Genomic DNA, 27,965 nt, shown 5'->3' with positions numbered 1-27,965 from the left:
AGTTGGTGATTCTATCCACAATCTTGAGTAATTGTAAGATTGCCACCTTCCAATAACCTCAAAAATACAAGTGGAAATCATTTGGAAGTCGTCACTTCCTTATGATTTACATAGGGCCCATAAAATAATTATTAGTATTAATAATAATAATCAATATTTACAATTTTTACCTCAGAAGTGCTCAATCTTGATTAGTAAGCTCCCTCTCAATCACAAGGTATCTTGAGTTTCTTCTAGAGAACATATTTTTTTGAACATACATCTGAATTTCTAACTTCAGCAAGGGACGCTTGTAGTTTAAGTCTAAGAGGACAAGTTCTTGCAATGTGGCCATATTCGAGACTTTCAAGGAGATATCAATCTGATCTTAATCAGATCTTCCTTCAGGCGGTTAGGCTTTATAGAAGGAAACCTGGCTCTGATACCATGTTAATTTTGTGGATCAGAATTAAAATTTATCTTCTTCTATGTATTATCTATCACTGAATTGTTGTATAAATTTGATTGTCTTCTTTTATGTTGCAGGAGAGGAGGAGCATTTTTATTTCAATGTCCATTCTTACACATTTCATTTGGTATATGTAGTGGGTTGGGTACGGTCAAGTGATGCCTTGACCGGCCATGTCTTTTGGACATGGCCGATCAAGACATCACTTGATCGTGCCCCCTCATGATAATAAATGTTTGAATGAGAGACTTCATTTATCTCTCATCCAATCATTTATCTTATCAAGGCTATCATGCATTAACATGGTTAATTGATTTTGGGGATTTGTAGTCCTCATTTTCATTCATTGCTTTGGTTGGTCTGTTAGTTAGTTAAATGTCTCTCGGTTAGTTTGCCATTTAACATATTTAGGGTTTTCATTGTCTATGTTTGGATTCTATTTGTTCTATGGGTTTTCATTGTCTTCATTTTCCTTGTGTGTCTAGGTCATTCTATTACTGAAGATAGTCTGTATTCTCAGTGTGTGTTTGTACTAGCTTGTTGCTTGATTAATTGATGGCTTCTAAATGTCCTTCTTTTCATTCTATCTGTGTCATTTACTTTGTCGATGGTGATATCCACCTTAGTGCATTGTCTTGTGGTTGGGTATTGTACTTTGTCTAGAAGGGTTTCTGTTAATAGCTTTGCAGAGAAAAAGTTATGCAAAACAATAATGTTATTTGTTATTGTGCCATAGAGCTTGCATTGTTCCAATTTGCAAACAAAATTTACTTGTTGTGGTTTATAGAATACTTATTGCTATGTTAACCAACCCAAGCTCTATGCATGCTTTGCAACAACTTTGTACATATGATCTTGTAAGTTTATACATTACTTTTCCTTTGCTCTTCATATCTATTTATCAGTTTATGAAATATGTATAAGTGTATTGAATTTTTTATATAGTTATATGTATGTGTCTATGGATCTATCTGTTTATATGTTTCTACATTTACATAGATAGATACATGTTACGTTTTTTCATATTGTTCTTAGTTTTCTCTAGATATTAAATTGCAATATTATGCCCTTTGTATGGATTGACAATACCACACGTGAATCTCAAATGCACATATGTATGCTGATACATAAACGCATCTATGTATATATGTATGCATGTAAAATGTGCATATATGCATACACATACATATAGATATAGCCATGCTCATGTATGCCTCTAGAAGAGCCCACAAAAAAACACATGGGAAAAGGATGTATAAATACCTGGTTGAACATGCATACATATATGTATATGTATATGTATATGTATATATGTATATGTATATGTATATATATATATATATATATATATATATATATTTGTAGATATATATTTATACATACATACATACATACATGCATGCATGCATGCATACATACATACATACATACATATAGATATAGATATATGTTTGTCAATGTGTAAATATGCATATGTGTGTATGTATGAATGTATAATTTTTCATATATATATGTATGTATGTATGTTAGCCAATAGGTTGTCTATGCAGGCTCTTGCTTGCCAAAGTATCAACATGCCGTCCATCGTTTGTTTTTCGACAACTTTCTGGCCAAGCTCTATTTTTTGGCCGATGAAATGATAGATTGAAGCATGTCCTTTATTGGTGCATTGGAGTGCGACATGGCAGTGAAGTGACATACCACAAAATGTGTCCTCTATGGATGTCTTGGTTAATGACGTGAAGAGCCTGCATTTCATATGCCTACATATTTGTTTGTAGTGAAGTGACATACCGCCAACCATGCCCTCTATGCATGGTTTGGGCGATGATGTGTAAAGCCTGCATTTAATGTGGCCAAACATTTGGTTGCTCTTAAGCGTGTTTGATTTTCTTGGCTAGTTGCATGTCACTTCCATCATCACAATTCAAAGTTCCCAATCAACTTTGGGTTCCCGTCCTTTCTATTTTTATCGTGCCTCTTGGGAGAAATGAAGTTCACAATTTATTCTGGGTTCTCGTTCCTTGCATGTTCATTGTGTGGGATAAAGTGGCATACATACTGGCCAATGGTACATTGTAGGTTCCTTGCCGATAATGTGGCTAAAGATTTGGCTGCTCTTACACGTGTATGGTATCCTTGGGCAGTGTGTTTGTGACTTTGATCATTGTAAAGGAAGTTTGCATTTAATTTTCCTTGCTAAATGGTTCTATCTCTTGCATGTTGATAAATAATGTGCACAATTTTATTCCATTTTTAATTGTTTGCATTTTCATTGTGTCTATACTTGTTGGTCATTTATATCTATGCATAGATGCACATGTGTGTATGTCTACCGAGCCATATACGTGTTCAAAATTTTCATGGCCTTTGTTTGTTCCTATATGTGGCTTCAAATGCAAATGTAGAGAACAAGCCTCTCTACATTCAAATAAAAAACCAAAGAACGCACGCAACTTTGTACACATACACGCATGTCTAACTATTTTAGGATATTTGTTAAACTCAATAGAAGGATATTCCCTGTCTCTTGTTGATTTCATTGGGTATGAGCCAATATGTGCTAAATCCTTCTTGGAAAACTATTAATTATTGTATGTCTTAGACTTGCACCTATTTTATATGGATGGTCAATGAAGTGTTGATTCTTATACAAAGTAAACAACATAAACAAAGCTTTCCCACAATGAAAAGTAGAAAACAAAGTGATAACAAAGTGGCTAAGATAGAAAATGAAAACCTTGAGCTTTATTTGTATATGTGTGAGCTTGGCCACTCCTCGTGGATGTGTGTGTGTACGTCCACCCATTTTATGGATGCCTAATGAAGTGTTTCTTGTTAGACAATGCAAAGAACATAAACATACATTTCCCGGAATGAAATGTAGAAAACTTGAAGTGAGAATTTGATATGTATGTATATACACAAATATACATGTCCATACATATACATCTACATACTTTGATATGCCTATACATTTATATTGGTTGTATATTTATTGTATTCACACAAAGATTAATACATGTGTATGGATATATGTCTACTTTTGGAAATGGATATCTATATACAAGTCTATGTGTGTCTCTATATCGTTGTACATGTTTATATTATTTCCTTCTTGCACAAGATGAAGTTATATAAATATACATATAAATTGTTTGTGAATCTATCCTTATAGACATAGACATCTATGGATATACATCAATTCATACCTGAATGCCCCTTTTTAACCATACTCTTAGGTATAAAATGGATGCACTAGTGTATGTATATATCCAGCGTATGCGTTGATAGTCTTCAACTCACGCATATAAACCACATCCAAATAAAAGAAAGATTGTTCAACAGTATCAATTTTCCCTGGTGTACATATAGATCTGTACATATACTTGCATACACATAGACACAAATCTATAGATACATACAAATAAATAGACACGTAATCATAAACATGTATGGCTATGCATATTTACATATATACATGTATGGCAATGCATATTTATATATATTTTAAACATATTTTGGTAATTTCAATATCTAGTGATCATATATTTTTTGATAATTTTTTGTTTCATACTTTAATTTTTATTAAATTTTTGAACTGAGACTAATTATAACCTAGATATAGGTTAATTTATTAATGTATAATTTTTTGTTGTGTATCTTAAAATTAAAATTTTCTTATTTAAAGAATTAAGGAGATAGCCATCTAGTGCACAAATATTTTTTAGAATTTTTTAATTTTCTTTATTTTTTTTTGTGTATGTAGAACAAAGACCTTAATGTTAGGTAAAAACCTTACATTCACCAGAAATAGAAAATAAATATAGTTATATAAAATATTGTGTGTACATACATATGTACATGTATATATGTGTGTATATATATATGTACAATATATATATATATATACATGTATGTACACACACATACATACATATATACTTATGCACACACACATATATGTACACACACACACACACACACACACACACATATATAGATACACATACACATATATACATATACATATACATATACATATACAAAATTATACATTTTAGAAAGCTTCTATTCACGGTCACATAATAAGAATTTTACAATTAAAGGAGCAAGAATTAGAGGATGCAGAGGCTACACATGCATGCTGGTTCCTTTCTCTGTGCATATCGGGGGAGTATTGGGGGAGTCTGTGGACGAGCTGCATAGGGGTAGTCTATTTCTTGTTGCGGTGGTTGGGTTTTGTGCCTGTGTGGTGAGGGGATTGTAGGTTGTTGCTGGGTGCTACACTTTGGGGAGGATTGGAGTGTGTTGCCCACCTTTTTCTTCATTTCCTTTGTTGTGATTGTTATTTTCAAGTGGTTGTGGCCTTGGCTTAGAGGTATAGCTCTTTGTGTTGAATTTGTTGTGTGGGCCTTGCATGGACATGGCTAAAAGGCCCTTTATTTGGATCGAGTTTTCATCTTAAGGAGGCAGTGACTGGTAGTGGTTCGTCACTGAATATATATGAAAGCCTCACTTTTGGTGCAAATAGTGCTGGCATGGGAGAAAATTCTTCGCAAATCGGGGGTTCTAGACCATCAAAGATTAATGGTTTCTTTGCAAGAAGTGATAGCTGACCTATTCTTGTGATTCAACCTGCACCTATTGAGGAGGAAATCAATTATCTATGCAATCATGCTCTGATTTGTAAGTTCATGGGGATTTGGGTATCTTTACCCTTCTTGGAATCATGTGCTCGTTACACATGGTGTTTGGAGGGGGAAATGGAATTATGTTGGTTGCCTATAGTTAAATTTCTTGGTAGTTTTTTCATGCATGTCAAATAGAGATAAGGTGTTCGAAGGAGGACCTTATTTTTACAATCATGTAGGCCTTTTTATCAAGCCATGGCATGTTGGATTCAAACGTACTAAAGAGCTCCCATCAAAGGTTCCAATTTGGGTGTATGGTTCCCATTGGAATTTTGGAGAGATGATATTTTCAACCTAGTTGCTTCACAACTAGACAAGCCAATGGGTCCTCCACAACAAATGATGGGAAATAAGGTAGTAACTTATGCCCATGTTTGTGTTGAGATTGATCTAAATAAACATTTTACCCGATTCTATAAAAAATTGTCTAGGGTCAAGTTCAAGGATTCAACAGATTGATTATGAGACTTTGTCATTTTGTTGTCATATCTGCCATGATAAGGAGGAATCGATCTTAGTTAAAACCCGCAAAAGGGAAGAGGACAAAAAATAACTCTTAAAGAGAGACAATTAGATGAGGTGTTAAATAGGTTTGATGCTCTGGATGATCTGGACCAGCTTGATGGAGCAATTACATTTGTGCTTGTTGGCCAAGTGTTTTTAGGGACGGGACAAATGGATGTTGAAAAGGACAATACTACCCCCACTGATTTATATTAGGGAGGTTTATCTGCTAAGATGGATACGAATAATTACCTACCAACCTTTGGTGAGGGGGGGATTAATGGATACAAAGTAGTGTCAGATGGTTTAGAGGTGGCTAGTTTGGTGATCACCATGGGGAAAGGTCCCCAAGATTGTGGTAAAAGCAAGGGATTCCCAATAATCTTAGGAATTCACCAAAAAGATCTAAAAAATGGTGCTCTTGAAAAGCCTCCTAAGGTGGGCTTGAAGAAATATTAGGAAAAGGTGAAGTTAATTGGTGAGACATTGGTGGAGTTTAGCTCTATGAAGACCAATTCCCATTTCTCCTCATCCCAAAGATGATTTTCCTTTCATGGAATGTAAGGAGGTTGAGTAGCATCCCTAGACAAAAAGCTACTTGAGAGTTGATTGGTTCTCATTCTCCTTACGCGGTCTTTATTTAGGAAACTAAATTATCTGTTGATGGTATGATGGACAAGACATCTAGGATTTGGGCCCCCAGTGTCATTGTCAGTGTATAGAGGTTTTGGAAAATTCAAGAGGTATTTCTTGCCTCTAAGACCCGCACAAAATTGTCCCACTTTGGTGGTTTTCTTGTAGGTCCTCTATCTCTATGGTGGCTATAAGTTGTGAATTAGGTGAATCTCTTCTTTTCACAAATGTCTATGCTCCAACTAATCTTATGGGAAAATTATTTCTCTAGTCTCATATCAGATATGTGTGGTCACTAGTTCTCCTTTTTCCTTGGATATTGGCAGGAGATTTTTATGTGGTTTTATGTCTGGATGAGAAAAGAGGAGGTAATATCAGGCTTGAGTCCTCTATGTGTCTTCTGAGGGACAATATTGAGTTCTTGAAGGTTGTGGATGTTAAACCTTCCAATGGACTGTTCACTTGGAATAATAGATGTGGAGTACAAGCAGTAGTTGAGAAATTAGAAAGATTTTTGGTCTCTTGCTATTGGATGGGTGATAATTGGATGACTAGATTAAAGATTTTAGATTATAGAGGCTTTGACTATTGGCTGATCTAATTCAATGCTACACTTTTACAAGTCTCAAAGAACGATGCTTCCTTTAAATTCCAACTCATTTGGCTTAGAGACTTCTCTCTTCATGAACTTGTGTTTGAATGGTGGAGGAAGGAGAAACCTGCTTACGGTACTGCAATTTACTCCTTTGTCAAGCAACTGCAATTTGTCAAATATAAGTTTAAAAAGTGGAATAGGTAGTTTTTTGGTAACATCTTTCTAATGAAGGGGGAATCTCAGGCTCGAGTAGTGCTATTACCCATCAAATTAGAGATCATGGCTTGTCAAAGGATTTTTTTAGAGCAAAGTCTATGGTAGTGAAAGAACTGGAGGAATGGGAGCTTCGAGAAGAGATCTTTTGGAAGAAAAAGTCATGTGTTGATTGGCTCTAGGAAGTTGATAGAAACACAAAGTTCTTGGGATGAAGTAGGGTAAAGATCTCAGGATGAAGATTGTTGGAAATTGGTATGGTGTTGGTGTTTATTTTTAAGATTTTTTTTTGCAAAGTTCAAGAAGCTATAGTATGGAATTGGATTAACAAATAGAGGCTTATGATAAAATTAAAATAACACCTAAAAATGATCGGAACAAAATGAAACAGGCAAGACTAATGAACATAAGTGGGCTGGGGTTTTGATCAGAATGGTGAAATCTGCAGAATACAAAGGGGTCTAAGCGGGAGCGACAAGTGGATTGTGGAGGAGGCCTCCCTCCTCCATGTGGTTTGATTCTTCTCTCCCTTGTTTTTTCTTCTTGGCTTGTTTTTCTTTTTATGTTTTCTCTTTGTGTGTTGTCTCCGTGCCGCATTTATTTCTTAGGTGTCTTCCGTAGCCTCTCCCTTGTGCGATCTTCTCTTGCTCTTTAATGGAGCTTGGATCGGACGATGCATTCATTGCACTGTCCCAACCTAACCCTATTTCCTCATGATTGGATCATTCTAGTGTGAATTCCGATAAACCTTCATGTAGAGATATTGTATCTAGGGCTTCCCTGGCCGTCTCTGACCATGTGAAGTTCCTGGCAACCAGCGGCGAAGGAGGTGGTCGTTCGGAAGGTAAGGATTCTTGTGATGACCCTGAGTCTATCCTTATCTTCGCTAATGATTCTATGGTTCACAAAATTACATTAGAAAAAAATAGACTTAAAGAGACTGCTATTTTCTTTGCTTCTGTTGATATTGATAAATGTCCTCCACGCAAATTCATGGATGATTGGTTTCATAACTACTAGAACTTAAAGCTTGGTTTTCAGATTTCCTTCTGTAGGAAAATTTAGAAAGGATTGTTTGTTATCTTTTTTAATAGCCATGATATGTAGGTTGAGGTTCTCAAAAAACAATATTGGGCGGTCGGTAAGACTTCCTTCCGTGCCCTTGGGTGGTCTCTTGAAGCTATTAGTGAGGAGGTCTTGTCTCCGTCGTGCCCTAGATGGGTTCTGCTTAAAAACATTCTGCCATTCTTATGGTTCTTCATTCCCCATATAGTTGAACCGATTGGTAAGGTCATTAGGATGAATGACACCTCCAGACTCATCCCCCTTCTTGATGCTCGTGTGCTAATTTCCTTGAAACCTGGGATTGACATCCCTAAAGTGCTTAACCTTAGCATAGGTGGAGAAATCTACTCATGTCCTATTGAAATCCTTGGAGGTTTAAACACTTGATTCCTTTTTAGGAAGGAAGGTCACCTTCACAAAGATTTCCCCACCATTAAAAAGAAGAAATTTTTTAAAGAACTGCGTGTTGATAAACCGAGGCCCTCTGTTCCTTTGAATACTACTCATGTGGTCTCCTCTGGTGAACCTATCCTCACTGAAGCTAACAATAAAACTTTTGAGAGTAATCCTACCATTGATGTGAGCAACTCTAGCAAGCCCACTCCCTACCTTGATTTTGGTTGTTTTAATGTGGACCCCCCTCACTACTCCCCGATTGAGCAAGCCCTCGAGCAACTGGAAAACGATCAGGGGGATGATTTATAGCTGGTCATTTGTAAGTCAAAGAAACGCAGAATAAAAAATGCACAGCAACTTGCCTTGGAAAAAATCAACTCTGTTAAAACTCCGGAACAGGGTAAGGATAAAAAATCCGATGCCCTCTTAGACCATGGTATGGTCACCCGATCCTCTGCTAGTAAATCTGGGTCCAAGTTGGTTGTTAAATTCATTGTTAAATCCTTTGAGAACCCAAATCAGATGCATGGTGATTCCAATATTGGAGGAGTCCCAGGTAGGCCTCCAGTTACTCTTGGTACTCTCGAACACAATGGTAAATTGATTGGGGGTCTATTTGGCCCCTCCCCTTGTATTGAAACTAGTGTACATTCGACCTTGGTTCCAATTCCTAGTATATTTAACGAAATTGGTGATGATTCGGTTATGCATGCTATCCCTACTAAATGCGATGATAGTGCTCTCTTTTCACAAGTTCCATGCACTGTGAATGAGGAATGCCATTCTCACTCGAATAATGAGATGAAACTGCATTATGTTGAGTCACATATGGATCTTGACTCCGATGGGGATGATATTGATCTCCTTGACTCCAATGTTAAAAGTAGGGGACGACCATTGGGATCCAAAAACAAGGGGCCCCTGCACAAGAAAAACAATAAGGAGCTAAATTTTTCTCCTGTCAAATCTAGTAGCCTGAAGGCTACTAAGGACTCCTAACTCTCGTTGATCATGAAGGTTGTTTCTTGGAACATTATAGGTCTGGAAGCTCTAGACAGGAAACATGCTATCAAAATATTTTTAAATAATATTAAAAATATTGATTTCCTCATGCTTCAAGAGCTTAAATCTACCAGTTTCACCCTTGAAGTTAATCTGGATTTTATTTGGAAAGATTCTGCTAAAATTTTCTCGAACCACCCGAGAGGTAGAGGGGGTGTTGGGATAATTTTTAATAAAAAAATGGGAGAAGCACCTTATTTAGAAAGGCATTTCCCCCAGTAATAGGGTTGTTTGGGCCATTTTTTAGTATTGTCAACTCTTGTTTCGGGGTTTGTGCTGTCTATGCTTCCAATGACTATAAGGAAAGATGTGAGTTGTGGAACTACCTTGCCTCCTTGAATGATATACCATGGATTATAGGGGTAGATTTTAACATGATTGAGAACCAAGAGGATTAAGTTGGTGGGAACCCTTTTGAGTGGAAAAGCCTTGAGAAGATCCAGTGGGATAGGTTTAAACATCAGAAAAACTTGTTTGATCCTCTAGTGGGTAATAAAGGTGTTGATAGTGGTATTTGGTTCACCTGGTGCAACCTTCAGAAAGGTGATTCTTAGATTTACTCTAGACTTGATCGTTTTTATGCTAACAAGGATTTTCTCTCTTTTGTGCCAGATGAGAGAGGTAATTTTGTTGGTGTCTGGCCTATTACGCTCTCGGATCATCACCCTATTATTTCCAATTTTAAAATCCCCAACTCCTTGGCCTGTACCTCTATTTCTAACTCTAAGTTCCTCCTTAACGTTGCCTTGCTTAAAGATTATGTGGTGCTTGCTGCCACCAACATGATTAGACTTCTTAATAATCATAATAGGAACCTCCTCTCCCTTGTTAGTAAATGGAACTATAATGTTTCTGCCTGGCAAAAAAAATTTCAAACCATTGGGCAGAAAAAGGCTAAGGATTATAGATTTGTTGAGAAATCTCCTACTTGTCATCTTCATAAGCTTGAGGAAGAATGCCAGCTTTCCCCTAGTAATAGTGATTTGGTTACTAAAGTGGCTAAGGCCAGAGATGTTCTCAGAAGACATCAACAAGTTAAGATTAGAGGGGCCATAGTTAGGGCTCATCATCAGTGGCTCCAATTTGGAGACAAAGGATCAAAATTTTTCTTTAATTTTCTTAACTAGCATAAAAACACCAGGGAGAGAGTGGATAGGTTGATCATAGATAACCAAGAAATTTTTGATATTGGCAGTATCACCGAGGCTTTCTCCCTCTTTTATCAGAACCTTTTTACCTCTGAGGAATCTGACCATGCCAAAAACTTGAGACTTAGATGCAAGGGCATTATCCCGTGTAGGATTTCTACTGAAGACTCTCTTCTTCTCAAACAAAGGATCTCAATTGGAGAGATTGATCACACTATAACTTCTCTTAAAAATGGAAAAGCCCCTGAACCGGGCGCTCTGCCTGTTGAGCTTTATAAAGCTAATATTGTCTGGGTTAGCAAAGACCTGCATGAATTATATTTGCAAGCTTTTGAGAATGGGACTTTAGGTGGTGATATTAATCAAGGAATCATTAAACTTATCCCTAAAGATGGCGACAAATCCCTTATCAAAAAATGGAGACCTATTACTCTCCTTAACATGTCCTATAAAATTCTTGCCAAAGTCCTTGCCTTCGAACTTGAGAAAATTCTCCCTAAGTTCATTTGTTCTACCCGAACTAGCTTCATCAAGGGTAGGTACATCCTTGAGAATTTGATTACTAGCTGGGAGGCCATGGAATGGGCTAGAGTTTCTGGTCAAGACTCTGCCATGTTCCTCCTTGACTTTGAAAAAGCATATGATAGGGTTGAATGGGGTTTTATCATCATGATGTTGGGAGCCTTCGGCTTCCCTAGAGAATTTTGTAGCTTTGTTAAAGTTTTATTCAAAGATTCTTATGCTCTTGTTGAGGTTGATGGTGTTGTCTCCCCGCCCATTAACCTTTATCAATCCATCAAACATGGATGCCCTTTAGCCCCTTCTCTCTTTGTTATTGCTTCAGATGCTCTTTTTTAAATCTTTTGAGGGATGATTCTCTTTCCCCTAGGGTTAATGGTTTGGTCCTTCTCGATGACTCTCAACTCTTGAACATTAAATTTGTCAATTACACTTCCCTTTTCCTTGACCTCAATAGGCATAACTTTGACGCTCCCAATCAGAAACTAAAATTCTTTGGTGAGGTCTCGGGGGCCAGGATATCACAATCTAAATCCATCGTTCTTAGGTGGAAGGATGAGCCTCCTGACTGGATCTGACAGTTTGGTTTTCAATGGGGTGGCCCTAACAAATTGTTTAGATTTCTTGGTGTTCCTTTCTCCATATCTCCTTTGCTCAAAGATATGTGGCTCTGGGATAGAGAAAAAATTGATAAGAAGCTGAATAAGTTGAATAATAGGTTTCTTTCCCTGGCTGGTAGAATCCAACTGTGCCAAAAATCCTCTCATCCTATGATATTTATTATTCTTCAGCCTGGATGTTAAGTAACTATCAAATTTATGAAATTCAAAAGGCCATTAGGTGATTCTTATGGTCTAATGGCAAAGGGGGTAGTAAGAAACATGTTGTTAAGTAGAAGTGGTGCTTTGTTGATAAGAAGCTTGGTGGTCTTGGCCTTAAGGATCTTAAAACCTAAGGTATCTCCCTTGTTGCTAAATGGATCTTTCATGCGCTTGAAGGGTAGGAACCTTGGAAGATTTTGATTAGGAACAAAATTCAAAGGGTTGTCCCTAAGAGTGCTAAGTTCTGGAAGTCCCTTCCGTTTAGTGACATTGTGGCTAGGAACTTCCTTGTCTCTGTTCAAGGTACTTGTGGTTTTTAATCTATTTGGAAAGCTTGGGAATCGATTAGAAGGATTTTGATTAACATTGATTTTCATTCTAACAGTGTTGTGCATGGTGAAAGATTCATCTGGTGGAATCTTCTTCACTCCTCCAAACCCCTCACTCTCACTAGGGGCGCTTTGCTAGATCTTGGGCTCATAAGGGTATTTCTTGTTTTATGGACATTCTGGAGAATAATTCTCTTATCTCCTAGGAGGAGCTTAGTAACAAGTTTGACCTGCCCCTTTCTCAGAAGAGAACTTATAAATTAATCCAGCTTGATTGTAGATATCTTGGCCTTCCTAAAGATTGTCATGTTGATTCTCACACGTTTCTTTCCTTTAAATGGCCAGATGGCACTCTTCTCCATAAGATTAAAGCTCATAATGTTTATTCTGTTCTTACTTTTGATGACTCTATTATCTAGCATCTTAATTCTCTCTGGTATGCTGATTTGGATGTTCCTCAATGGCAAAAGTTTCTTAATAAGTTGTGGAAAAATCCCATTGCTCCTAAAGTTAAATGCTTTAAATGGTTAATGCTTATTGATAGGCTTCCTCTTAGAAGAGATATGTCTTCTCCTGATCTACGCTCTATCTGTAAAATTCTGGATTCTTGCAGGCATATCTTCTTTGACTGTCATATTGCTAAGGAAGTCAGGATTTTATTTGGTTTTCTGATTCCTCACTGTGTTAATACTTTGGAAATTATTACTGGTTTTATTCAGGGGCTTAATAAGGAAGCTATTCTCTTTTGGTCTATTCTTTCTTCTAATGTGCTTTGGTATATCTGGAAGATTAGGAATGATGATAGGTATCAGGGCCACACTAGAGCCCTTACTGAGTCCTTTTGAAGACTCACTTTTTATAACATTGTTGTGCAGGTCTCCATTGTCATGGACTTGGAAAGGAATAAGCTTCTCAGGTTCCTAAAGGATGGGTTTTCCACTATGTTTGCCTACGAGATGAAGGATGGTTGCAATTGGATGAGGTGTGCTGAGAATCTTTCCTTCTTTGAGAAGGCTCTCAAGAAGCTGATCAAAGATATTAGTGACAACAAAGAACCTTCTTATGCTCGGGCTTGTATGCTTGCCCAGATTCAAGACCAGAAGAGCATTGTTTGGATGGAAGGCCTGGCTGGTTGGACCACGTGGGTTGAGAATCAAGACTACATTCTATGATACTGCTTCGTTTGTATATGGTGCTTTTTGCTGTGACTTTGATGGTTGAGGCTTAGCTTCTCGGTTCTCTTTTGTATTTCTCTGTTACTCTCGATGGTTAATATAAAAAAAAAAGTTCTTTCACAATTTTGTGAAGGATAGAAGGTATGGAAACTCAATTACTTCTCCTTTTTCCTATAAAGGATTCCACTCTCCTCCTTTAGGGAGTTCTTTAAGGAGGCGGTTTGATTCTTTGCAACTTTGTTTGTTGAAATTCTCCCTGTGCTAGTGTGGAAGAAGGTCTCGTGCTTGATTGTATTCCTTCCTTTGTCCCTAATGAAGTGAATGAAGATATTCTTAGACCTATTTCCTTGTTTGAAGTTGAGGATGTTGTTCTTGGGATGAAGTAGGGTAAAGATCTAGGTTCAGATGGATTTCCTAAGAGTTTTATCTAGAATTTTGGGATGTAACTAAGCTTGATATCCTAGAGGTGATGCATGAGTCTTTTAGAAATAAACATATGCTAAAGGCTATGAGAACTACTTTTCTTGACCTCATCCCAAAAATGGTAGGAGTGTGTTCATGCAGTTCCTTTTGTCCTATAGCTTTATGTAATTTGTGTGCTATAAAATTCACAAAACAAATTACTGAAAGACTTAAGCCATGACTCAATAATCTTGTCTCTAAGGAACAAGGTAGTTTTGTTGTTGGGAGACAAATTCTTGATGGGATTATCATAGAAACAAAATCCATTCATTCTATGCAAATTTCTAAGGAGAAGTCTATATTTATAAAACTAAAAATGGTCAAAGTGTACACGGTAGAGTAAAATGGAATTTCCTTAAAAGAATTCTTGCTTCCTTTAGCTTTGATAATGAGTGGATTAAATGGGGTATACGTTGTATCACTTACACCTCTTTTTTAGTTTTGATCAATGGTGAGCCCATTGAGCTCTTTGGTGCCTCTAGGCTTGAAAGCCAAGGCGACTTTGTCTCCCCTTATTTGTTTATCATAATGGTACAAGGTTTGGGAAGATTTATCAAGTCTAATGTGAGACAAGCGTTGATTCAGGGTTAGGCTTGGGATAATGGTCTTCTTCCTTCTTTCCATCTTCAACTTGTATATGATACTACTTTGATGGGTGTTGCTAGAATTAATGAGGTTGCTAATTTTAGAAAGGCTTTGGATGTTTAAATTTTGATGATTTAGGAAAAAAAATTAATGAGGATAAATATTTTATCTTCTATTTCAATACCCCCATTCTTATTCAGGCTAGGATTGTCAGGATCTTGAGATTTCAAGTTGGTTCTCTTCCTCTTGTTTATATGGGAGTTTCTCTCTTAGCTTGCTCCTTGCCTAGTAGGTTTTGGCAAGATATTTTGGATAAGCTTCACATTAAGGTTATTGGAATTTTAGATGGATCTCAATTGCTGGGAGAGTGACTCACTTGAAGTCTGTGGTTCAGGCTCTCCCTATTCATAGATGCTTTACATTGATTTCTCTAGCTAGTTTTATTAAGGAATTTGATGCACTCTCCAAACATTTTTTGTGGATAGGTAATTTTCTCTCTTCGAAGTGGAGCTTGTTTAAATGGAATTGTATTTGTAGGTTGATATAGTATGGAGGTCTTGGTATGTGTCAAGTAGGCATGAATAGTCATTCTCTGGCCACTAATCTTTTTTGGAGATGGTGCACCAACCAAGATCAAGACAACCAAAATTCTTAATGTCAAGTATCTTGGAGGAGTTGCTAGCAAGGATGCATTACAATTTGACAGGTAATGGCCCTATGATTTGAAGCACTCTTAAGAAGGGAGCACAATTAATTAAGAAAGGGCTCTTTTGGATCTATACCAAGGGCGTTGAAGTGCTATTTAGGCATGATTCCCAAGATGGGTTTTCTCCCATTCTCTCCTAATTTCTTTATTTGGAATCTCTATGTGACAACTTTTTGGAAGTTGGTTGGAGTAGAGTGGAGTATTTTAAAATTGCTTTGAATCTAGGGCAAGGGGAAGTTTTTAGGTGGAAAGAACCACATTAATGGCCTCTTGGAGGATTTGTGGAAGCTAGGGACGATCATGCTCAAATTTTGGTGGGGAAATTGTGTAACTGTTTGAAAGGTATTGATATTCATGCTTGGTGACCTAACCTGAAGGGAATATTTTTGGTGGCTTTAAGATACTCCGAGTTGGATAGATTGACCTATGGGAAGGTGAATGTTCCTTGGTAGAAATAGGTGTGGTAGACATCGGATTGGCCCAAGTGTAACTTTTTCCCGTGGCTCATTGTGCAAAATAGATGTCTTACTTGGGAGAATCTACAAAAAAGAGGATTTTAGGACCCTTCTATTTTTTTGTGTGTGTTACAATGATGAGGAAAGTATTTCTCATCTCTATTTCTAGTGCCCTTTGACTAAGAAAATTTGGCATCTTTGGTGGGGTAGTTTGAAGCACACCTATGTTCATACTAATTCCTTGGTTGAGTTCTCGAATAGTCTTGGAAGACCCTTGTGAAGACTCCTTTTATTCATGTTGCTTGGGATGTTGGAATTGGATTTATTACTTGGTAGCTATGTTTGGAAATGAATTGCAAGATTTTTCAAGGTATGAAGATGTTGGTTCAACAAGTGTGGCTAAGAGTCATTAGCATGATGTAGGAAACCTTATGGCAAAGTCTGACCTTTCTGTTGTTGTTGATCCTAGTGACATGCATATTGTTCAAAATTTATATATATTTGGTAAGCGCATTGGAGATCCTATTTTTAGGAGGATTCTATTAGTGATGTGTCGACATGCTAAAAAGAAGGCTTAGCGGGATGGTAAGTGATCCCCTCCACCATAGGGGGTTCTTAAGATCAATACTGATGGTTCTTCTTGAGGAAATCTTGGACATGCAAGGATTGGAGGTGTGGGTAGATATGGTTTGGGCAATGTGATTCTCCTCTTTTCAGTATATAAGGGACAACAAACTAATTATTTAATAGAGGCTTGTGTTATTCTTTATGCACTTGAAGGAGGACGTGCTCCTAGTTGAAACAAGATTATTTGTTAATCAGATTCTTAGATTGTTATAGATATGTTGAATAAGCAAAGGATGGAACATGTTGATTGGCATTTGGATGTCGTGGGCAAACATGTCTTTTATTTGAGGGATTATTTGGAGTCAATCTCCTTTTTCTACATTCCTTGTAAATGCATGGGAACTCTAATGGCTGGGAAATATTATATCACGTGCATTCATATTGGGGGGTTTAATATCTAAAAAAATAAGCACAATATATTGCCTATTTGGTGAAAATAGGGGGATTTTTAATTCGGGCTATGAAAAAATTCAATATATGGTCAAAATAGGGGGGTTTTTAATTTAGGTGGTGTATCGGGAGGGGGTGACAAAAAAGGACTTTAGCGAAATATTTTTTGAAAATAGGGGGATTATTTAGTATGCCATGAACATGTGTGCTATAACACAGGCTCACTAAGTGAAGGCCCTGTGTGTAAATGGAACAAAGTTGTAGATTGTCTGGCTAAATGAGCATTAGAGGGGTTGGACAATTGGAATGTTTAGGAGGTGGTTCAATTACCTCTGGATTGTGCTCAATCCTTTGAGAAAGTTGTTACAAAGGATATAGTGGGTTAGCTTGGCCCTTTTCGAGTCTTATTCTTTAATTGTTTTGTTGGTTGGGCTTTTTTGTTGGGCTGGTTGGCCTTTTCTCTTGTACAACTTTTTATGATTCAATAAATTTCTACCCTCTTTTTAAGAAAAAGGGTCATATAGTTATAAAATATATATATTTTAATTAATTCATTTAATTTCACAAAAAGGTGATGTAAAATTAGTTTTCTAACTTTTTGATAAATACAAAGGAGACTCCATTAAGGCCTAAATGATTTAAGATAATGGAAATTTTATCCTAGGGGGTTTGATCTAATCCTCTTTAGTTAAAATCCTTGAGATAGCACTCAAGATTTAAATGATTAATTTTTGAAAAAAATACTTGATTTAAAACAAAAAATAGAATGTCCCATAAGTGGGACACACTATTGTGGCAATACCCTAGAATAAATTGAGAATCACAATAATGCATGTGTGATAAGGGAAAAGTGAGCATAAAACAAGGATAATAAGGGGTATATTACTCTTCTACAAAAATATTCATGTCAAATTATCATTAAAAATCCATTGCTTTAAACATGTTAATTGAAATGGAATTTTGATAGCTCTTCTATAGGTAACTCAAGTTGGGCAGGTGGAGGTGAGACCTGTCATAAGTGACCTAAGGGACAACATGGTCTTAAGCTATGTGGCTAGCCTTGAGATGAAAACCTCAAGTTTTACAAAGGTGGTAGCTATTTATTCTAGCATAGTTATTGTAAGAGATAGAGGGCATAGACAAATAATTATCGAAGGTGATTCAAAAAAGACTAATTTAATACTCAAAATAGAAGAAAAACTTGGTTAGAAATGTGAGTACCTCATTGCCAATTGTCTTGATCTCCTCCCCAGGCTTGGCCATGTAAAAATTAGTCATATGAGAAGAGACTGAAATAAAGTAGCAAACATAATGACCTATGTAGGCCCATTTTTACATCATACGAAAAATATGGATGACTTTGCACAAAATTCCTAATGTGGTTCATGCCACTATCCTTGCTGACATAAGGTTTAATGATGCAGAATAATCCTAAGGTTGCCTTTTTATTTCTTGCCATAGCCACCCTTTCTGCTAATCATTTAATGTTTAGGTGGCAAACTTTTAATTCTGGCTTTAGTTGCACCTTCTCCAATTTTGACTCGTGTTGTCCCTTGCATACTATCGATAATCAAATTCCCTCTAGTTTTCACCTTGGTTTGATTGTGGTAGCTATGTGGGGTGACCTCATTCAAATTGAGCCTTGTAGTTGTGATGATTTAAATAATAATGCTATGTTGTGGCCAAAAGTGGTAAATGACAACTTAGAAAACTATATGGAAGGGATGTAGGGTTTTGACCCAACCCTCTTTGAAATTTTTTCCCAATAATGGGAGAAAGGTGAGGTGAAAAATAGGGGAGTGGTCTTTATGGTCTCTGTGAAAACTATTACCGTTGTTACTAGGTTATCTTTGGAGGGAGTGACTTTTACAAAAAATTCAAAGGTGTTCTATAAAGATGAATTTAGGAGATTCTTTAAGCCATGAGAAGGGGTCTCAAGACTGCAGAGTGAGTATGATAGAGAAGACCTTTCGGGGGTTTGGAAGGATGTGGTGCTCACACTTATGAAGTAATTCATGCTAGAAGATAGATTCAAAAGATTCAACACCTATATATTTTCCATAGCGATTCATTTAAGGTATGACATCAAAATGAATTTCCTATTCTGGGTTTGTTCCTCTTTATCATAGTCAGTTACTAGGGCAAAATATTAGAATTACCTCCCCCTCCACCAAGGCTTAATCTTGAGGCTCTATAATTTTCACTTGGTTTTGACCCGTCTAGTGGGACCCCTTTGATTTTTCTCGACCCCTTGTTAGATTCTAAATTGGTTGTGGAGATTTCTAGTTCTCCTATTTGGAAACTAGATCCCAATTTGGCTTCCTCATCCAACACTAAATTTGTCCCTACCTGGTTCAACCCTTTTCATGAGGCTAAATAGAAAATTACTCTTGTCTCTTCTTCTAAGGATATTGAATTGGTGGACTTTGAAGAGGATGTGGATTCAAAGAATTTTGATTCCACCTTGGCCAGGAGTTTTGACCGGTCTCATATTGGTTTTGAGGAGAAATCCCCCTTTAGTACCATGTTAGAGTCCTCTTCACTCGTCCATGGTGTTTCTACCCCCAAGCCTAACTCTCTTGCTCTAGCTAAGAAAGTGCCTAAGCTGGTTGAAGTAGTTGAATGACAGGATGTGGTCACATGTTGGATCCTCTCCCAATTGAGTGTGGTGAAAAAGAAGATAAATAGGCTTGAAGTGGTGGTTGAGGTTAAGGCTCGTGGTGACAACTGGGCATTGGATGATAAGGACGTGAGGGTTTGGAAGGTTGTCAATGATATGGTAGGGAAATTGGAAAAATGGGAAATTGTTGAAAAGAACCTCAAGGACCTTAATGAAAAAATTTCTTAGAGGGACAAGAGGAGAGATGTGGCTGAGTTGAAGAAAAATCATGGGACTCTAAAAAGAAAGGTTGAGGAAATGACCGCTCTAAGTTAGTAAATGGTAATGAAGAATATGACCTCTTTGCATGCTATATAGGAGGGGATAGAATGAAGAAAGGTGAAGAGAAAGAGATACTTGGAGTCTCCATTTGTGGTGATGGGCCCCCTCACCTATGTTGTCAAGGCTATTCCAAATTCGGTCACTTTATCCTCTGGGAAAGATTCTAACATTTTTTTTTAATTTCTTTTTTTGGATAAAGTTAAACTTTTGTGCTATTGTTAGCAAGATGATAATGTCCCCACTTAGCATACTATTCCTTCATGTCTTTGGAAGGTAGTTGGATGTTGTCCATTTTTTGTTTCTATGTTTAGTGGTTCTATTGTGGTCATCTGTTGGGTTTTAGCTTGTTTTGGTCTTCTACATTTTTTGGATGGGTGTGCACTCCTCATGCATCTCAGGTAGTTGCTCTTTAGCAGATATGTTAAGATTTAGGCACATTCTGCTTTAATTAATCAAAATATTCATACAAAAAATGTAAAAATATAATTGCTAAAATATTAAGTGAATTATTTATTACTTATTTACTATTCTCAATAAATTCTAGTTTTATTTTTTAATAATATATATAATATTTTCATATAAATTGGTGTGACCCATGTAGTTCAACAATTAAAACACTTTCTTGGTGAAATTATCATCAAGGTTCAAATCCTTGTTGGGCTATTATGCTCACAATCTTGGTACTTATGCTGGACTGGTGAGCTCGTGGATGTGAACAAAAATAGTATTCAACTCCTTAAACAGTGCCCCTTACCAATAAAAAATAAAAACTAAAAATTCATATAAATTGTCAAAGAGATTCTAGCCAATTGATAGGATCACTTGATTCTCATATTGGACACTTAGGTTCAATTTACCAAGAATATCTTACTATTGGTAGGAAATGCTAGAGTGTTTTTATTACTCCAATGATATCGTGCAACAGACATGTGGGTAATGATGTTGGAAAGTAAGGAGGCATTAAAGTAGTTATCTTATAGGTGAAGATCAAGGGAGAATGTAATGAACTTATAGCAGAGAAAGATAAAGAAGATGAAATAAATACCCTATATAACATGAGGAATAAGGTGAGGAGACACATTCAATTTTTATAGTATTGCAGTAGTAGGAGAAATTGGAGTTTGCATGTAATTGTAATAGTATCCCTCATTCATAGAGTGTTAGTTTAAGTGATAACTCTACAAAATGGATTGTAGGGACATGGGTCCCATGAACAAATATTCGTGATTAAGGATAGGGGCCCCAATAAGATACCCCACTAGTCAATCTAAAAAGATGCATATTTCATACAAATTTTAGTTAAAATATTTGTTTTCCTACAGTCCAATTAACTCAATTGATTACTTGTGAATGCTGATATATAAAATTTTTTGATAGTGATAATAAGTTAGAAAACCATGACATCACCTTGACATTTATTTTAACTTTCAATTCCAAATTTTAGTCAATTTATAAAATCATTTTATTAATTTTCCATTAGAGAGTTTTCTTGAATTACTCATCTTAAATCTATTTGAAATGTAATTGAACTTTAAACTCTCAAGTGTCTTATTAATGAGTATTTGTTGAGAAAAATGAAAAATCTAATTTCTCATAGAAAATCAGTTGAAAGGTTGTCTCTAAATGATCAAGGTCTATTAATAATTAAGATTAATCTCCATTATATTATTTTGAAAGCAATAGTCTTGTCAAAGTCTACACAAGTCAACAACTTACAATCAAACAATATAGATCTCTTTAATCATAAAGGTAAAATAAGATCTCTACATACATATTGTATATCTAGAAAATGAGTTTCATATGAGGTTAAATCTTAGACATTCAAATACATTTTTTTTTCTTTCAAAAAAATATTTACCATACTCAGAATAAGAAATGACAACAACTTGATGGATTGAAACGTTATGAATCAAAGAGGAACCAAGCTTCTTTGATATTTGCATTCACGATAAGGAAATACAAATTAAGTTAGTAAATAAAATTAGAAGTAAAAATATATAATTGAATTTCAAACTATATGATATTTCAATGCTATTCTAACAAAATGATACTAACAATAATTTTTTTATAAATACGCATAAATATTACTCTATATTTTTTTAATGTTTAAATGATTATTAATCTACTTGTAAATGACTAAAAGCTCACCAAAATTCAATTCTTATGAAAAAAAAATATTATATGTACCTTCTAATAAAAACCACAAATCACTCAACTAAAAATAAATAAATAAAATAAAAAACTTGAAAATGCTAGAGCTCTAAATTTAATACAAAGATTTAAAAATAAAACTAAATTTAAAATATTTTATCTCCCAAATTATCTCCTTAAAAAGAAAGACTAAAAAGATTACTTTTATCTACAAAGATAAAATAACAAAATATCTTTAACAATGATTGTTTTTATTTTTATTTTTATGAAATCAAAATATATAATGTTAGCATCTTTGTATTGAAATAGTAGATCAAAAATAATTTAAGTATAAATCTAAATCACTAATCACCGTTGGTTAAGCAATTGTGTACATGGGATTTAGTCCATCAAAATCACCTAGAGATGAATGTGTCTCCAATGTACTACCTTTTTAATAAGACTTACGTAAACAATTTTTTTTTCTTTTTGCAAAATTATTTACCCAAGTTATCATAATCACAAAAAAAAAAGAGGAACCTCTCACTTAAGTATAACATATTGATGTAAAAGGTGGTCTCACATAAAGTTTTCGATTAAGTGAAAAGAAGGTTTTGAAGGGGCCCCGAAACCCTATTACAGAAAGATAATCAAAAGATAGGGCATTATAGACCAGCTAGAAAGATCAAAACACAAAAAGAAACTGTTGGCAAAGATAAAAAGCATGTAAGAAGCCAAAAGAGGCGGATGGACAACATAGAGAAAACTAAGGGACAAACACGAGAAACAAACCCTAAGAAAGGTTTATGATAAGCTCCAACACTTCTTGCACCAGCAAGATCATAGAGTCAACAACACTCTTCAATTCCTCTAGCTCCCTGGTATGTTGGGTCATCTTCCTAGTACTAGTATGAGTTCTTTTGCCATGACCAGTAGTCCCTCCTTTAAGAGTCAACACCTTATCCCCGGTAGTATCAATAGTGTTCTTTTCTTGGTGGATTTGTTTCTGTTTGTTGATCATCATACTGAAGCTATCGGTAGAGGCTTTCAATTTTTTTTTGGCTTTGTTCTTTAATTTTCTTTAGGGTGTTCTCATGATTGAGAACCCACTTCTCCAGATCATTGAATCTATCCTCCACAACCTTAAATTGAGATCCATATGCTCCAGTGATAGCCTTCACATTGCTGATGGCTTTAGTCAATTCATTCAGGTAGTTAGGTGGGGTACTGAGATTACCTGTTCCAACAACTTCTAGGGTATTCACTTCCCTGGATGAATCTTCCAACTTATTCTTCAAACTATTGATCTCCGAATAGATCCAATCAATAAACTTTCAAAATTCCATAATCCCACTCTTCGTGGTATTCAACATGGTTAAAGGAGAGTTTCTGCAATCAATGTTGATCTCAAGGGTAGAATTATCAAGGGTCTCCACATTAACATCAGTAGCACTGGGGGGCAAAGTTTCACCTTCCTTCACTGTCTTCCCATCTTCTTCAACATCATCTATTGATTTATTGGGGTCCTGAGGATTGGGTTGAACATTAAGTGAATCATTTCCATTATCTGGGCTGATTTCGATGATGACATGGCTCTACTTGTTTTTCTTCTTTGGTGGAGGGCTAACATAATCACTATCAGTCTCCATCCCCTCATCATCCTCTTCATCATTTTCAAGCCAATTGTCCTCCTCCTGTACCTTACTTCTTTTTCCTTTAACCCCTTTTCTAGTTTTCTTATTTCCGGACCCAGAAGCCAAATCTTTGTCCTTCTCCTTGCTAGAACCCTTAGCAGGGGTAATCTTGTCAACATCATCTTCCTACTCAGTATTAGACTTGTCATCTTCACTGTCATCTAAATTCTCAGACTCATCATCCGAATCTGAAATCTTTGTGATAGAATGCTGCACAGAGGAAGCCTTGACATGGTTGTATAAAAGCAACATTAACCCTTAATGCATGGGAGGGTTACTGCCCGGGTTAGCCTTAAAATCCTTAATGCTAGTGTTAAGGGAGCTAAACAAATAGAAGGGAATAAACACCAAATCTTTATGACGAAAATGATTCAGAAGCACAAAGTGATAGCTGTAGACATGAGAGTATCTACCATCAAGAGTAACATATTGCATGAGAGCAAACAGAATCCATCTCCATACCTTCTTTATCACTTTTAGTGAGTAGTAGGTTTTGTCGGATTTCACCAACTTGGTTTTCTCAGAGTCCTCCTTCGGGAATTGCTTGATAGCAGCTTCAGTGAGCTTCTTGTCTCTGTAAAAATTTTTGCCTTCCATCGGCATACCAGTAACTTCCACAATCATCCCTTCGTCAATTTCAGCCTTTCTTCTTCCTATGGTAATTTTTCCATCTTTCCAATTCTTTTTGAAAATTCTGGTCATGGTAGAGTTTTTCCCTACAATTCTCTCCACATACCATGTCATCTTAGCCATTTCTAGAATAGTCCAAGCCTTTGGCTTGTCTTTCCATTCATCGCAGGAGAGCAGCTCAATTATTTTCCTATTACCTCCCATGGCATCCGCAAACAGATAATTCTTCTCCTTCACAATGCAGAACATGGCAAAAAATGGAGATCAAAGTACAGAGTAGGAAGGTCTTCAAAATAGAAAGGTGCACCCACAAAACGTGCGAAGTCTTGTCCGCATTAAATGCCAGCTCAATCTTTGAGCGCCGCTCTTTCCAATTCATTATGACCTTTTTCATTGATAAGTGCATTGTCATAATTACTTATCACTCCCTCGTAACCATGCACTCTATCATAAATGAGGAGGACACGCGCCTCGTGAGGAAGATCCATCTCACCTCTCTAGCTCATAGTGTGATCAGCTCGGACGACCATGTTGGCAGCCCAATCAATAATATTGTTGGTCTCACATAAAGTTAAAGCATAAAGACATTAACATTAACCATTTAAAAAAAAATGATTTGCACATACCTGACAAGACATGACAATGACAACATGAATAAAAATGATACACATTAAAAAAAATCCAAATTTATTTGATATTTATATTTGTGATAAAGAAATGCAAATTAAATTTAAAAACGAAAGTAAAAAAAAATGTTTACAACGTTCCAATACTTTTTTAATAAATAATATTAACAATAAAAATTATAAGCATAAAAAATATTATTTTTTATATTTAAAAAAATAAATCAAATGATTATTAATCATGTTTAAAGATGTTCTACAATTACAAGACATGGAACATCATGTCATGACTATAAAAATAAAATCTAAAATATAGCCAATATATATTCTAAAAATTAAAATTAAAATAACATATATTTTAATCAATAATATTAAAACTATAAAATAATTCTTAAATAATTTAAAAGTAAAAAAAAAAACTTAAAATTAAGATTTTAATTTTTTTTTAAATAAATATATTTGAGATATCTATACTAATCTAAAAAATCCACTACAATTTAATTCTTTTCAATCTAATTTAATTAATATCCTTTTAATCTTTATATGACTTTTGGATTTTTTTCATTTCTTGGTTCCTTGTCCTTCATGTAGCCCCATGTCCTTTCCTTCCACTTATTTGCTTTTTTAGGTTGTTTCTTGATCTACAACAAACATTTTTAATCTCTTCCAGCTCTCTATTATCATCCTATGATAGAACACAGTGTGTGATAAATGCAAAGATGAAAAACTCTAACACAATCTAATTCAGAAATAATTATAAGATTCACTATTAATTGTGAAAACCTAATATCTTTAATTTAATTTTTATTAAAATTTTAATAATATTTATCCTCCAAACACAAAAACATACAATCTAATCCACAAACAGTAATACTAGAACAAAAACACATCTATAGAACTTAAAAATATATATATTGACGGAATCGACATACCTCAGAGATTCCTGGTAAAATGAGGCATCCGATGAAACTGGAGTTCTTTCAACTCGTTTTCAAATTCAGAAGTTTCTGCCTCCTCATTGTCGTCCAACCATTCTTCAGCGCTATTCAGTGTCGACAGCACGTCTTCCGCAGCAGATGTCTTGATATTATGTTTGTTCTTGGCTTCAGTTACCCTGCTTTTCATGTTGTAAATGTAGCACTCCAGATTCTTCTCTTTAACTTTTTCGTCGTCCTCCCGAAATTTCTCTGCATTAGCTATCATTTCATCTATCTCCTCTTTGCTCAGTCTTCCACCGGCGTTGGTTATTGTGATCTCTTTACTTGCTCCGCTACCCTCGTCCTCTGCAGAAGCTGTGAGAATACCATCCTCGCTTATTTTGAAGCAAACCTTAAAACTTGGCACCCCACATCTGGCCGGCGGAATTCCATGCAATTCGAATTTGCCTAACAAATTGTTTTTGTGCGAACAATGTTCTCTCTCCTTCACAGACGCCGATTTCGACACTCCCTCTAGTCTGAATATCATGCGCTGTAGTGAAATATTTCTCCCTGTGAGTGGGAATTGGGGTATTTCGAGGAACAATTACATGCATGGCACCATCATTAGTTTCAATTCCAAGGCTCAAAGGTGTAACATCTCTGAGTGCTAAGGATACGTCTTCATTGTTCAATGCTGCTGCCTGCACTGCCGCACCATAAGCAACAGCCTCGTCGGAGTTTACATTGTTGCATAATTCTTTCTGCCCAAAATTTTGTCTGAGTAATTCCTGCAACTTTGTTATACGCGACGATCCTCCCACTAATACAATGTCATCGATTTGATCGTTGCTCATGTGGGCATCCTTCAGGCATTCTCGCACTATTTCTATGCACTTTTTAAATAAGTCGGCGTTCAGCTCCTCGAACTTGGCTCTGCTAACCTTTACAGAAAAATCATGTTCCTTATAAAGACAGTCAATGTCGATGACAGTCTCTTCCTCGGAGGACAAATTCCTCTTTGCTCTCTCGCATTCTGAACGAAGCCTTCGAAGAGCTTTGGCACTCTTACTCATATCCACCTTGTATTTTGTGTTGAACTTTTGAACACAGTAATTAAGCATTCTGTTATCAAAATCCTGACCTCCCAAATGCATATCCCCTTTAACAGCCTTGACGACAATCTTACCCTTTTGAACAGACAAAACTGACACATCAAACGTACCTCCACCCAAATCGAAGACTACTACGTTTTTTTCTCCAGTGAATGCATCATGGAAGCCATAAGATATAGCTGCAGCAGTTGGCTCGTTGATTATTCGCATGACATGGAGGCCTGCAATCTTACAAGCATCCTTTGTGGCCCTCTCTGCGCATCATTAAAATAAGCAGGCACAGTAATAACCGCATTCTTCACCTCGCACTTAAGATATGTCTCAGAAATGGTCTTCATTTTCATGGGCAGCATGGACGAGATCTCTTCAGGCGCAAATAACTTAGTTTCTTCTTTGTAAGTGACTTGGATGACAGGCTTATCATCCTTCCCTTGGATGACAGTAAATGGCCAGAATCTGATGTCATCCTGCACACACGAATCGGAGAAGCGCCTTCCAATGAGTCGCTTGGCATCAAAGACAGTATTGGGAGGATTGGTTGCAATCTGGTTCTTGGCAGTATCGCCAATAAGTCTCTGGGAGGCAGTAAAAGCAACCATGGAAGGAGTGGTTCTGTTTCCTTGCTCATTAACAATAATCTCAGCCATGTTATGGTGCGACTGCCATACCGCAACACAACAGTAGCTTGTTCCCAAATCAATCCCAATAGCCTTCTCTTGCTCTCTCCCCCTACCCCTGCCCCTGCCTCTTCCTCTTCCCCTTCCTTCCATACTTTATGAGCTGCCTTCTGGTTCTCTCTTATGAAATGCAAACTGTTGATTCAACGAGGTCAGACTGGATCTGCAATGCGGTGCTCATCTGTATAATAGCTAGGTCTTGTGTCTATTGTCACTGTAGGCACGTACCAAAAGTATGAGTTGTATAAGAATAAATGCACCTCCACTATGACGGTTGCTTTACACATCCAAACTTTACTTTGTTTCTTTGCTAGACATTAAAGTCTATACGGTAAAGTCTATATTCTGAATTGACTGCACATTAATAAATAATGTGAAAGTATATCGCAATAAAGTTAACAGAACACTTTT

General features: G+C 36.2%; 1 pseudogene; it reads right to left on the bottom strand.

Annotated features, from left to right (window-relative positions):
- LOC131031505 (heat shock cognate 70 kDa protein-like) overlaps positions 1–27,673 on the bottom strand; it is a 40,915-nt pseudogene extending 13,242 nt beyond the window's left edge.
- Between the last annotated feature and the right edge of the window lie 292 nt (positions 27,674–27,965).

The sequence above is a fragment of the Cryptomeria japonica genome, chromosome 10, assembly GCF_030272615.1.
Source record: "Cryptomeria japonica chromosome 10, Sugi_1.0, whole genome shotgun sequence".
NCBI lineage: Eukaryota > Viridiplantae > Streptophyta > Pinopsida > Cupressales > Cupressaceae > Cryptomeria > Cryptomeria japonica.
The sequence above is the reverse complement of the archived record's forward strand: the minus strand, read 5'-3'. Positions and strand labels throughout refer to the sequence as shown.